Genomic DNA, 6,974 nt, shown 5'->3' with positions numbered 1-6,974 from the left:
CTCATAAATAATAAGTGTGGTCATAGTCCTGACTTGTCCCTGTCTTAAGTATATAAATGAACTTGCATCAGTAACAAAAGCAAGAAAATATTTCTGTTACCTCGCAGTGCCCTATATCTGGCACCCTGCGAGGATCCACTCACGTGACCAGTCCAACACCTGTTTCCCGATTCACAGTTCCACCATCATCCAAGAGAAAGAACTTCTTGGCTTACTCCTTTAAGGATAAAGACTCCTTCTTTGACGAGTCCCTCTTGTGGGTAAATTCCAGAGCCTCTCTTCCTTGGCTTACTAGAGCTCAGTTTTCCCTCTGGCTTTTCTGCCCAGCTCAGCAGCACAGGCTCAGGGCTGGATCAGAGTATGGGGGCTCTCCTGGCTGCTGCTGTCCTGCTTTTACTCCCAGCAGTCTCCTGCCTCTTCAAATGCCTGGCCCTCCTCTGCCTCCGGGCTCTGCCTATATACGTCACTCCTTACACATCCTCCAACATGCAGGAAGTAAAAGCTTTAAAATCAGTATGGTGACCAGCATGGGCCACTCCAGAAACTCTTCTCTGAACCCTACAGGTGAGATAAGCTCATCAGTAACCTATCCTGGGCTACTTTTCCAACAGGTTTGCAGGCAGTTCAGGTGGAGCCCACCACATTTACCCACTAGACATGCCATTAGTTGCCCAGCCTGGTCACACCCCCTCCAAGTTACTTTGGAGTGACATCAATACCACTTCCTGCTTACTACTTAATGGTGTTTCCCCTTCAAGAACTTGACAGCCTTTTGTCTTTTCATCATGCTCACTCCCGTATCTGGATAAAAAGTCAGCAACTGTATTGATCTTCCCTGGTCTGTGCATAATGGAGAACTTAATGGCTGCAGCACCAGTGACCACTGGGTAGTTTAGGCATTATCAGTTTTTGTTTAACTGAGCCACTGTAAGGATGCATGGTCAGTGATGAGATGGAATTCACATCCTATCAGATAATATCAGAAGTAATTCACTGCCCACTTAACAGCTAAGCACTTTTTCTTGATAGTCGCATACCCTGTTTCAGCAGGGAGGAGCTTCTGACTTGCGTATGCAACAGGTCTTTCGAGGTCATCCCATTGTTGTGTTAAGACTACCCCTATTGAAACATTAGAGGTGTCAGTCTGTAAAATAAAGGGTTTGTTACAATCTGGAGTATAGATTATTACATTCTGACAAAGTGCAAATTTAATCTTGTTGAAACTGTTCATTATCTCTGGGGTCCATATTATGCATCCACTGCCGTGCCCCTTTAGTACTTTAGATAAAGGTGAGGCTATTTCAGCAAAATAGGGCACAAATCGACTGTAATAATTTCCTAGGCCCAGAAATTATTGCATTTGTTTCCTGTTTTGAGGTGGTTCACACTCTTTTGATGACTTTTACTTGGTCTGCCAGGGGTTTGATTATCCTCTGTCCAACCTGAAACCCCAACTACCTTCCGATTGCTTCTGGTGCTGCCCCAGCCCCACAGTAGCAGCGGGGACCAGTGAGCACAGCTACCCTACATGCCCCATGCCAGTTTTGGACTTGCCCATTCAGACTGAGAAGTGGCAGCACAGGAGAGAAACTGCTGCTCAGCACAGGGCAAAAGTGACCCCTGCCACCAGCGCTTCCAGGTGTAGCCACATGGAGCCCATGTGGGGCTGCCCTCCATCTGCTCTGCACTCACAGAGCAGTGATGCAGCATAAACAGAGGGCAGCCCTGCCTGGGCCCTGGGTGGCTACACCTGGAAGTGGCAGCAGTAGCGAGGGGGAGGGCCACTTTTGCCCTGCGTTAAGCAGCAGTTTCTTTCCCACACTACCACTGTTGAGCCTGGGCCTCAGCACCTGCTCCAGGCTGAGCATCAGTGGTAGTGGTGCCAGACAGAAATTGTTGCTCAGTGCAGGGGGAAAACAGCCCTCCACATTGCTGGGTAGTTTTTGGTGTAGCTTCCCAGAGCCTGTGCTGGGCTAGGTTGTCCTGAAGCTCCATCACCACCACCTCTGGGCTGCCCTGCACGGTGACACTGCAGAGTAGCCACAGGGCAGGCCAGGGGCAGTTGTGATGGAGCTGCAGGTCAGCCCGGCATAGCATGGGCTCCAGGCAGCTGCACCAAAAACTGCCCTGTGGCAGCAAGGGGGAGGAGCTGCTCCCCCCTCCCGCCCCCGCTGAGCAACAGTTCCTGCTTGGCTGCTGCTGCCACTGCTCAGCCCAACAGGTGAGCCCGGAGCCAGTGCAGGGTCCACAGGGTTGGGTATGCACTTGCTTGCGAAATGATAATAGGAAGGGATTGGCTACACCTATATAAAGCCCTGGACAGAGTTAACAGGAATGTAGGCTGTAGCCATGTTGGTCAAAGGACATAGGCAAACAAGGTTCTTTGGGTGAATCTGATATCTTTTATTAGACCAACTTAAATAGTTGGAAAAACATTTTTTTTAAAGCAAGCTTTTGGGTTTAAAAACCCTTCGTCAGGCTGGGGAGGTTTCAGCAGTTGGTGAGTGATCTTTCTGGATGGAAGAAAAGTAAAGCAGCCAGAGGCTGGGCTGGTACGCATACAAGATAGACAGTCAGTGAAGATGTAAACTGAGGAGTCAGTGGGTGAGAGACAGGCTGGGTGAGGGGGAAAGAAGGGGAAGGGATAGTGGAGATGTATCTGGGGGAGTCAGATGTCAGGCAGGTTATAATGTGTCATAAATCCAATGTCTATATTTAGTCCATGATTTTAGTTTCCAGGAGGCTGATGAAGTGGAGTTCATACGCTTGTCTCTGAGAAGTGTTTTGTAAATTTCCTTTGAGGATTAAAACTAACAGATTGGAGAGAGTGGCTTTCTTATGAGAAATGTGCTCTCACAGGTAATTGGGTATTCTTGTTTTTGATGCGTCCACTCTGGTGCGCAGTTGTTTGGTCTCTCCTGCATATTTTCCATTAGGGCATTTGGTGCATTGGATGAGATATGTAACATTTCTGGAGGTGCAGCTGTAAGATTCAGGAATGCTGATAGCTCTGTTGTAGGGTGTAGTAATTGTGTAGTAATTGCTGGAAATGTATTGACAGGTTTTGCATTTCTTGTCGTGGCGTGGTCTGGATCCACTTGGTATGTTCTGGGCCTGAGGAAGTTTGCTTCTGGTGATGAAGTTAGCGAGGTTCGGTGCCTGTTTGAAGGCTAGGACAGGTGGCTCTGGGAAGATCTCTTTAAGAATAGGGTCTCTTTCTAGTATGGGTTAAACTGTTTGAGGATTTTCCATACAGGTTCGAGGGAGGGGTGATATGTCATAACCAGTGGTGTGCGATTCGTGGAGTTTTTTCTTCTGTACTGCAGCAATTCTTCATGTGGTATCTGGGTGGCTCTTTCAAACATGCAATCTTTCTCTCTGGAGGAGTGTCCTTATTGGGCAAAAGCTATTTTAAGATTGGTGAGGTGGCAATCCAGGGTGTTCTCCTCAGTGCAAATTCAGTGGTACCTGAGGATTATTTAAATAATGTTTGTGCTGTCCTTTGAAGGGCATACCACATAAATACTATGTGTCAAAGAAGCTGAAGAGGAATACAGGCAGATACAAAAGGAAGAGGGTTGGCCGGGAGAGTCAGAGGTGGAGGAGGAGGCAAGCTACATAGAAGATGAGCAGATGGGACTGAAAGATGTTGCTAGTGCAACCCAATTTAGAGTGGCCCAAGAAGGAGATGAAGAACTACAGACATTTGGGATAAAGTATTGCTGTGAGCAGAGACATCTTGTGCACTCAGGGAGCAAGACTATGGTTATGAGGTAAGGAATAACTTTCTCTCCTGGGTAAAGGTAGAAACAGAGTCCCAGCACAAAATGCGCCATTTTAGTGCTACCTGAAATGTTTAGGCGTATCATATGGCGCTTAGCTCATATTACACCCACAGGAGGACATTTAGGTCATGATAAAACCATTGCTAGAATCACCTGCTGGTTTTTTTGGCCTAAGATACACAAAAATGTAGCCCGCATGAGAGCGGTGTGCCCAGATTGCCAAAAATCAGGAGAGGTGAAACCTCCATGGGCTCCATTACAACCTATGCCAATTATTGATGCACCTTTCCCTTGAGTGGTGCTCGACATAATGGGGCCGCTTTCTAAGAGTAGCACGGGTAATCAATATATTTTAGTATTTGTTGATTACATCACACACTACCCAGAGGCAATTACCCCTCAGAACAGTCATGGCACCTCATATAGCAGAGGAGCTAGTGAAATGGATATGGATAGCCCAGGTGGGCATCCCTAGAGAAATTTGAACAGACCAAGGCCAGAACCTTGTCCAGAATCCTGAAGGAAGTATGCCAGACCCTGGGAATTACCCATTTATACATGCCAGTATATCACCCTCAGATGAATGGGTTAGTGGAGAAGATGAATGGCACACTTAAAAGAATGCTGACATGTAGCGCCCAAGCTGACACAAAGAAATGGGACCTTGTGGCAGGGCTCTGTTGATGCCTGCCACTTTAAGAACTGAGCCAAGCAGCCAGCAGGTGCTTGATTGTTGTGGCCATTTTAGATTTTTGGCCGCCTATATAAACAGAGCAGTTTGCTGCTGGCAGGGGAGGCAGTAACATCGCCTGGCTGCAAGGTTCCATGCAATGGTAAGGGCAGGAGCTTAAGGGGATGGTTTGGAGGCTCCTAGTCCTGGGCATGACCTAAAACTGCACCCTCCTGGGAGTGCGTGGCCTGGTGGGGCTCTCAGTGGTGCGGGAGCCCCCAGGAAGTGCCAGGCCAGTTACCACCCCAGTGAAAGGCGGGTTGGGGCGCCTTAATAACCCCAGCTTCCACAACCAGGTGGGTTACCCATTAGTAGGGTCTAGAAGGCAGACCCAGGAGAGAGAGTGGGGCTATAGACTAAGAAGCCTGATTTGAAATCCCTTGACTGGTCAATGCTTGGGCCAGGACCGGAAGGGTCAAAGGGCCAAGGACCACCGTGAGGAATGCCCAAGAACTGAGGGCCTGGGGTTCTGACTGGCCTTGTAAGTGAGGCCAGGGCCTGTGTAGCCAAAGGCCCTGGGAGGACCACACCCATAAGGGGGAACAGTTCAGGGAGCTAGGGAGCTCAGAATGAAGGCAGAGTACGCCACCTGAGTGGATGGATCTTGTAGGGATCTGGACTGGAGGATTCTGGGGCCCAGAGTGGGGCCAGTGAGGTTAAGATCCATGGATGACATCTGTGAGGCTTGGGCTGCGGTGTAGGGGAGAAATAGAGCTGCAGACTGTGATCCTTGGCATTGGGGCAAGAAATGGGCAGCCTCACACCTAATTAACATCCTAATTAAATATCATCAAGGCATGGCAGGAGAGAAGGTGGGCAGTTGGCCCAGAAACAGGTGGGTGGACCGTTGGTAGACTGTTCCAGAGGAGACCCCCTGTTACAGACCTTCTAGTACCATTGCTACTTTTTGCTATACATGACATGCCCCAAGACTCTCTAAGATACTCTCCTTTTGAGTTAGTACTGAGGTATACTTCATGGGGTCTTCTCCAAGTTGTAAGAGAGGAATGGGAATGCCCTATGGGAGTGAAGGTTACAGCTGAAGCCTATCAGGAAGAATTTTAGAACCATGTCTGTACAGCACAGAGAGTAGCTAATGATAACCTGCAGGCAGCCCAGCATAAACAAAAGAGAGCCTATGATACAAATGCTAAACTACCAAAATTTAAAGGGCAGAAAGTATTGGTCTTACTACCTACGGCCACCTGTAAGTTCCTCAGACAGTGGCCAGGAGCCTTGGAGATCACTAGACATGTGGGACCTGTTGATTATGAGGTATTCCACTCTGGCCATAGGAAAAGAAAAACAAATATACCACGTGAACCTACTCCATGAATGGCAGACACTTGAAGGATGATTGAATGTCATAGATGAAGAGGTGGAAGAGTTAGGGCCTGCATTTAACCACGGGAGAGGAAAAAAGATGAAGATAGCTCAACCACATGAAATAGGATTGGCTCCTAGACAGTTTCTTTCCTAGACAGAAAAGAGAACTTCAAAATCTTATACAGCAGTATCAAGATGTGTTCCATGACAAGCCAGGGTGGGTGCATAACACTAGGAATGAGATCCGTACTCCAAAGTGTGCGGTAATCAGAGAACGGTTGCAGCTGGTTCCTGTGGCCAGGGTGTCACCTACATGACAAAATCCACCAAGAATTAAGTTCAGTGTTGAGACAGGGGATCATTCATCCTTCATGGAGTCCATGGAGGAGCCCTATGGTACTTGTGTTGAAACTAGATGGTTCAGTCTGCCTCTGCATAGACTATAGCATAGAAAACTAAATGCCATAGACTGTTTTGATGTGTTCCCTATGCCTAACATTTCTGAGTTAGTGGAATGAATTGGCAAGGCCCAGTATATCACAACATTAGATTTGTCAAAGAGCTTTTGGCAGATACCCATGGCTCGCCAAGATCAAGCTAAAACAGCCATTGGGACCTCATGGGGACTCTTTGAGTTTATAAGGATACTGTTTGGACTACACAATGCCACAGCCACCTTTCAAACAATAATGGATAGCATGCTAGCACAGGGGTGGGCAATTATTTTGGCTGGAGGGCTGCTTAATGAGTTTTGGCGAGCTATTGAGGGCCACAAGGGTGGCCCCGCCCCCTGGTCACCATCTTGGGACCAGAAGTCCCACCCCAACCTCTGACCTTTGCCACTGGAAGTCTCTGCCCTTGCCATTGGAAGTATTCTTTTTGGGACAGGGGGTTGCTATCTTGGAACCAGAACACCCCCCCAACTATATACTAAAAATCAGACATCTACAATCATATTTTTAAATGTTATTAAAAAAATATTCTGTCCTGATTTGTGTGTGTTTGTACTGTGTATATAAAAATGATTGCATAATAGCTCAAGCCCCCAAGGTCTGGAACAGTCTGCCAGCGGAGGTGGTTCAAGCACCTACATTGAACACCTTCAAGAGTAAATTGGATGCTTATCTTGCTGG

At 47.7% G+C, this 6,974-nt stretch overlaps 1 long non-coding RNA gene across 1 annotated transcript in view; it reads left to right on the top strand.

Annotated features, from left to right (window-relative positions):
• Window positions 1-2,920: 2,920 nt before the first annotated feature.
• LOC109320962 overlaps window positions 2,921-6,974 on the top strand; it is a 16,001-nt gene continuing 11,947 nt past the window's right edge. Inside the window, exons 1-2 of the long non-coding RNA XR_002103901.1 lie at window positions 2,921-3,033; window positions 6,058-6,062. This is a non-coding gene — a long non-coding RNA (uncharacterized LOC109320962). The remainder of the gene's footprint in view (window positions 3,034-6,057; window positions 6,063-6,974) is intronic.

Source organism: Crocodylus porosus, unplaced genomic scaffold, assembly GCF_001723895.1.
Source record: "Crocodylus porosus isolate Cpor-Errol unplaced genomic scaffold, CroPor_comp1, whole genome shotgun sequence".
NCBI lineage: Eukaryota > Metazoa > Chordata > Crocodylia > Crocodylidae > Crocodylus > Crocodylus porosus.
The sequence above is the reverse complement of the archived record's forward strand: the minus strand, read 5'-3'. Positions and strand labels throughout refer to the sequence as shown.